Source organism: Arachis hypogaea, chromosome 11, assembly GCF_003086295.3.
Source record: "Arachis hypogaea cultivar Tifrunner chromosome 11, arahy.Tifrunner.gnm2.J5K5, whole genome shotgun sequence".
In the NCBI taxonomy this organism is placed as follows: Eukaryota; Viridiplantae; Streptophyta; class Magnoliopsida; order Fabales; family Fabaceae; genus Arachis; species Arachis hypogaea.
Window position 1 is genome coordinate 81,318,686 of NC_092046.1, and position 6,544 is coordinate 81,325,229.

The 6,544-nt window shown below is 37.6% G+C and overlaps 1 non-coding gene across 1 annotated transcript; it reads right to left on the reverse strand.

Moving 5' to 3' along the window:
• Window positions 1–5,358: 5,358 nt before the first annotated feature.
• LOC112725011 (small nucleolar RNA R71) lies at window positions 5,359–5,466 on the reverse strand. Its single transcript, XR_003164144.1, has one exon. It is a non-coding gene; the product is annotated as a small nucleolar RNA R71 (small nucleolar RNA).
• Window positions 5,467–6,544: the final 1,078 nt, after the last annotated feature.

Below are 6,544 nucleotides of genomic sequence, written 5' to 3' on the forward strand. Positions count from 1 at the left end.
AAAATCCACTCAATTAAGCACAAAATGTACCATGAAATAGTGTTGCATAACTATGCCACTAACGTTTCCAACCCTTTTGAAGCCACGTTAACCCCATCGTTAGTGGCACTAACGTTGCCACTAACGTAGCCTTTCCTAACATTGATAATGTTAATGGTGTTAACTTCACCATTAACGTTAAATCCATCTCTTCCTCCATGTTAATGGCCCACGTTAGTGGTGTTAACATGGCCATTAACGTGGGCATACCATGGCTCGAAGATGTTAGTGGCATTAACTATACCACTAACGTTGCAAACTTCTTCCTCTTCCACATTAGTGGCACTAACGGGGCCACTAACGTGGGCTTTTCTAAACATTCCTAACGTTAGTGGCATTAGCTATGCCACTAACGTTGCCAAGCTCTTTTTACTCCACGTTAGTGTCCACGTTATTGGCACTAACGTGGGCTTATATCTCCTTCGAAGATGTTAGTGGCACTAATTATGCCACTAACGTTGCCAAGCTTCCTTTCTTCCAAGTTAGTGCCCACGTTAGTGGCACTAACGGGGCCACTAACGTGGGCTTATGTATCCTTCGAAGACGTTAGTGGCATTAACTATGCCACTAACGTTGGAAGCCTTCCCCTTCTCCACGTTAATGGGCACGTTAGTCGCACTAACGTGGCCACTAACGTGGCCTTTCACTACTTCTTGTTAGCTGAAACCAAACAAACAAAGTGCATCAAAGTCTTGCTCTTAATCATGAGATGATGCATCATGTATTATATCATTCAATTCTTGCATTATTCTCATGAATTTGTTTAAAATTCACAATGTTTGCTTGAATCAAGGTGTGGATGCATATTCAACCAAATGCTTGCTTATTTCCTAAGAAAATGCATGAAACTAACCTAAAACATACAAAACATGGCTAGTAAAACTAGCCAAGATGCCCTGGCATCAGTGGTTCATCTTGGTAAGAATAGTGAGGTGGTATATATGGAGGTGGTTCTTGTGAGTAATTGTGTTGGAATTGTGGTGGCTTTATGTATGGTTCATATGGCTCATATGGTTGAGGTATACAAGGTTGGCAATATGACGGAGGTGGGTTACAGGAAGGTATTTGGTGGTATGAGGCTTGTGAGTATGATGGTTGAGGGCTATAGTGATGAGAATTCATAGTGAAAAGAGAAAATAAAGATAAAAACTAATAAGAAATAAAGAAAACAAACTCCTAACCACTAGCAAAACCAAGAAATAACCAAAAGAGGAATATTCACAATATGGATATTGATGAGCGGATAATTTATACGCTTTTTGGCATTATTTTTAGTATGTTTTTAGTATATTTTAGTTAATTTTTATTATGTTTTTATTAGTTTTTAAATAAAAATCACATTTCTAGACTTTACTATGAGTTTGTGTGTTTTTCTGTGATTTCAGATATTTTCTGGCTGAAATTGAGGGACCTGAGCAAAAATCTGATTCAGAGGCTGAAAAAAGACTGTAGATGCTGCTGGATTCTAACCTCCCTGCACTCGAAGTAAATTTTATGGAGCTACAGAAGCCCAATTGGCGCGATCTAAATTCCGTTGGAAAGTAGACATCCTGGGCTTTCCAGCAATACATAATAGTCCATACTTTGCCTAAGATTTGATAGCACAAACCGGCGTTCAAAGTTAGCATAGAAATTCTGGCGTCCAAATGCCAGAACTGGCATAAAAGCCAGAGTTAAACGCCCAAACTGGCACAAAAGCTGGCGTTTAACTCCAAGAAAAGTCTCTACACGTGAAAGCTTCAATGCTCAGTCCAAGCACACACCAAGTGGGCTCGGAAGAAGATTTTTGCATTAATTACTTATTTCTGTAACCCTAGGCTACTAGTTTTCTACAAATAGGACCTTTTGCTATTGTATTACACACTTGATCATACTTTTCATCTTGGAACTTGTATGTTCACGCTTTGGGAGGCTGGCCATTCTGCCATGCCTAGACCTTTTGTTCTTATGTATTTTTAACGGTAGAGTTTCTACACACCATAGATTAAGGTGCGGAGCTCTGCTATTCCTCATGAATTAATGCAAAGTACTATTGTTTTTCTATTCAATTCACGCCTACTTCTTCTCTAAGATATACACTTGTTCTTCAACTTGATGAATGTGATGATCCGTGGCACTCATCATCATTCTCACCTATGAACACGTGCCTGACAACCACCTCTGTTCTACTTGCAATAGCTTGAATGTGTATCTCTTGGGTTTCTAATCTAAGATTAGAACCTTCGTGGTATAGGCTAGAATCATTGGCGGTCATTCTTGAGATCCAGAAAGGCTAAACCTTGTCTGTGGTATTCTGAGTAGGATTTGGGAAGGAATAACTGTGATGAGCTTCAAACTCGCGAGTGTTGGGCGTATGACAGACGCAAAAGAATCAATGGATCCTATTCCAACATGATTGAGAACCAACAACTTATTAGCCATGCGGTGACAGCGCATTTGGAATATTTTCACTGAGAGGACGGGAAGTAGCCATTGACAACGGTGATGCCCAACATAAAGCTTACCATGGAAAGGAGTATGAATGATTGGAAGAAGGCAATAGGAAAGTAGAGGTTCAGAAGGAACAAAGCATCTTCATACACTTATCTAAAATTCTCACCAATGAATTACATAAGTATCTCTATCCTATTTTATGTTTTATTCATATTTTAATTATCAATTCTCCATAACCATTTGAATCTGCCTGACTGAGATTTACAAGATGACCATAGCTTGCTTCAAGCCGACAATCTCCGTGGGATCGACCCTTACTCACGTAAGGTTTATTACTTGGACGACCCAGTGCACTTGATGGTTAGTTGTGCGGAGTTGTAATAAAGAGTTAAGATTACAATTGTGCGTACCAAGTTGTTGGCGCCATTGATGATCACAATTTCGTGCACCAAGTTTTTGGCACCGTTGCCGGGGAGGGAACGAACAACAATTTCGCATTTGTTTCCGGCAACAACAGTGCCAAGTTTTTGGTCCGGCAACTACACCAAGTTTTTGGCGCCGTTGCCGGGGATTGTTCGAGTTTGGATAACTGACGGTTCATCTTGTTGCTTAGATTAGGTAATTTTACTTTATGCTTTAAGCTTTTTACTTTTTATTTTTGAAAATTTTTTTTTCAAAAACACAAAAATATTTCTATTATGTTCTTCAGAGCTTTTAAGAATGGATTCTAGAGTTTCATGATGATTTGTTGAAGTCTGGCTGGCTGTGAAGCCATGTCTAATCTTTTGGACCGAGGTTTCAACTTATCATCACAAGAGCTTGTTGATTTCTATCAATATTGCTATTGAAAGTAATGATCTGTTAAAGCTTGGCTGGCCATTGGCCATGTCTAGTGTTTTGGACCGAAGCTTTCATTGAAAGCTTGGCTGGCTAGTAAGCCATGTCTAATTCCTGGACCGAAGTTTTAGACTAACATTACATGATTCCTGGAATTCTCATTATGAATTTTGAAGTCCTTTTTCTCTTTTTCTACTTAATTTTCGAAAAATTACAAAAAAAAAAATTATAAAATCTTAAAATCAAAAATATTTTATGTTTCTTGTTTGAGTCTAGTGTCTAATTTTAAGTTTGGTGTCAGTTGCATGTCTTTATTCTTCTAATTTTTGAAAATTACATGCATTATGTTCTTCATTGATCTTCAAGTTGTTCTTGATGATTCCAATGCTCTGATCTTTAATTTCTCTTATTTTGTGTCTTTTGTTGTTTCTTACATGCATTTTTTTAATTGTTATAGTCTTTAGTATACAAACTTCTAAGTTTGGTGTCTTGCATGCATTGGTTGTTTAATATTAGTTTTCCATGATTAGTTGCATTTTGATTGTTTCTCATCATTAAAAATTCAATTTTTTTTAAAATTGTGTCTTTTCAAGTCAATAATACAGAGAATTGAAGATTCAGAACATACAGTAGAGGAATTACACAGAAAAAGCTGGGCGTTCAAAATGCCCAGTGAGGAAGGAAAACTAGCATTTAAACGCCAGCCAGGGTACCTGGCTGGGCGTTAAACACCCAAAAAGGTAGCATTTTGGGCGTTAAACGCCAGAATGGATGCCATTCTGGGCGTTTAACGCCAGGAGGACACTAGAGGGAAGATTTAGTTTTTAATTCAAATCTTTTTCAAATTTTCATAATTTTTCAAAATCAAATCTTTTTCAAATCATATCTTTTCAATCATATCCTTTCAAAATCAATTTCTTTCCATTTTTTATTACTATTTTCGAAAATATTTGTTACAATTAATGATTTAATTCAAAATTTTCAAGTTGTTACTTGCCTATTAAGAAAGGATCAAAAGTTTTAATTCTAGAATCATATCTTCTAATTTCTTGTTAGTCAAGTAATCAACTTTAAGTTTAAAACTTTCTCTTTTTAATTTGGTTTTCAATCATATCTTCTCAATCATATCTTTTCAATCACATCTTTTTCAAAATTAATTTTCAATCATATCTTTTTGATTTCTAATTTCAAAATCTTTTTCAAAAATCACTTAATTTCTTTCCCAATCTTAGTTTTCAAAAATCATTTACCAAATTTTCAAAATTTCTTTTAATTATTTCAAAATCTTTTACTTTAATTTCGAAAATTCTTCTCCTCTTCCCAAATCCTTCTATTTAAAGGACTAACACCTCTCCATTATCAACAATTCGAACTCTATCTCCCTTGATAAAGTTTGAATTCTCTCTTCTCTACCTCATCCTTCTATTTTTATTTTCCTCTGACACCTCAAGGAATCTCTATACTGTGATATAGAGGATTCCATATTTTCTTCTTCTCTCTTTTCATATGAGCAGGAGCAAGGACAAGGGCATTCTTGTTGAAGCTGATCCTGAACCTGAAAGGACCTTGAAGAGAAAGCTAAGAGAAGTTAAAGTACAACTCTCTGAAGAGGACCTAACAGAACTTTTCAAACAAGAAGAAGCCATGGCAGCCGAAAACAACAACAATGCCAACAATGCAAGGAAGTTGCTTGGTGACTTTACTGCACCTACTCCTGACTTCTATGGGAGAAGCATCTCAATCCCTGCCATTGGAGCAAACATCTTTGAGCTTAAGCCTCAATTAGTTTCTCTAATGCAACAGAATTGCAAGTTTCATGGACTTCCATTGGAAGATCCTCATCAGTTCTTAGCTGAATTCTTACAAATCTGTGACACTGTCAAGACCAATGGGGTTAATCTCGAGGTCTACAAGCTTATGCTTTTTCCCTTTGCTGTAAGAGACAGAGCTCGAACATGGTTGGATTCACAACCTAAAGAAAGCCTGAACTCTTGGGAAAAGCTAGTCAATGCCTTCTTGGCAAAATTCTTTCCACCTCAAAAATTGAGCAAGCTTAGAGTGGAAGTCCAAATCTTCAGACAGAAGGAAGGTGAATCCCTCTATGAAGCCTGGGAAAGATACAAGCAATTGATCAGAAGGTGTCCTTCTGACATGCTTTCAGAATGGAGCATCATAGGTATTTTCTATGATGGTCTATCTGAACTGTCCAAGATGTCATTAGACAGCTCTGCTGGAGGATCTCTTCATCTGAAGAAGATGCCTGCAGAAGCTCAGAAACTCATTGAAATGTTTGCAAATAACCAATTCATGTATACTTCTAAAAGGAATCCTGTGAATAATGGGACAAATCAGAAGAAAAGAGTTCTTGAGATTGATACTCTGAATGCCATATTGGCTCAGAACAAACTATTGACTTAACAAGTCAATATGATTTCTCAAAGTTTGTTTGGAATGCAAGCAGAAACAGGCAGTACCAAAGAAGCTTCATCTAAAGAAGAAGCTTATGATCCTGAGAACCCAACAATGGAAGAGATGAATTACATGGGAGAACCCTATGGAAGCACCTATAATCCTTCATGGAGAAATCATCCAAACCTCTCATGGAAGGATCAACAGAGGCCTCAACAAGGCTTCAACAACAATAATGGTGGAAGAAATAGGTTTAGCAATAGCAAGCCTTTTCCATCATCTTCTCAGCAACAAACAGAGAATTCTAAGCAGAGCCACTTTGACTTAGAAACTGTAGTCTCTGATTTAATTAAAACCACTCAAAGTTTCATGACTGAAACAAGATCCTCCATTAGAAATTTGGAGGCACAAGTAGGTCAGCTGAGTAAGAAAGTTACTGAACTCCCTCCTAGTACTCTCCCAAGCAATACAGAAGAGAATCCAAAAGGAGAGTGCAAGGCCATCAACCTAGCCCTCACGGCCGAACCTAGAGAGGAGGAAGAGGCAGTGATCTCCACTGAGGAAGACCTCAATGGACGTCCACTGGCCTCCAAGGAGTTTCCTAATGAGGAACCATGGGAATCTGAGGCTCACACTAAGACCATAGAGATTCCATTAAATTTACTTTTGCTATTCATGAGCTCTGATGAGTATTCTTCCTCTGAAGAGGATGAAGATGTTACTGAAGAATAAGTTGCTAAGTACCTTGGAGCATTCATGAAGCTAAATGCCAAGTTATTTCGTGATGAGACTTGGGAGGATGAACCCCCCTTGCTCACCAAAGAAC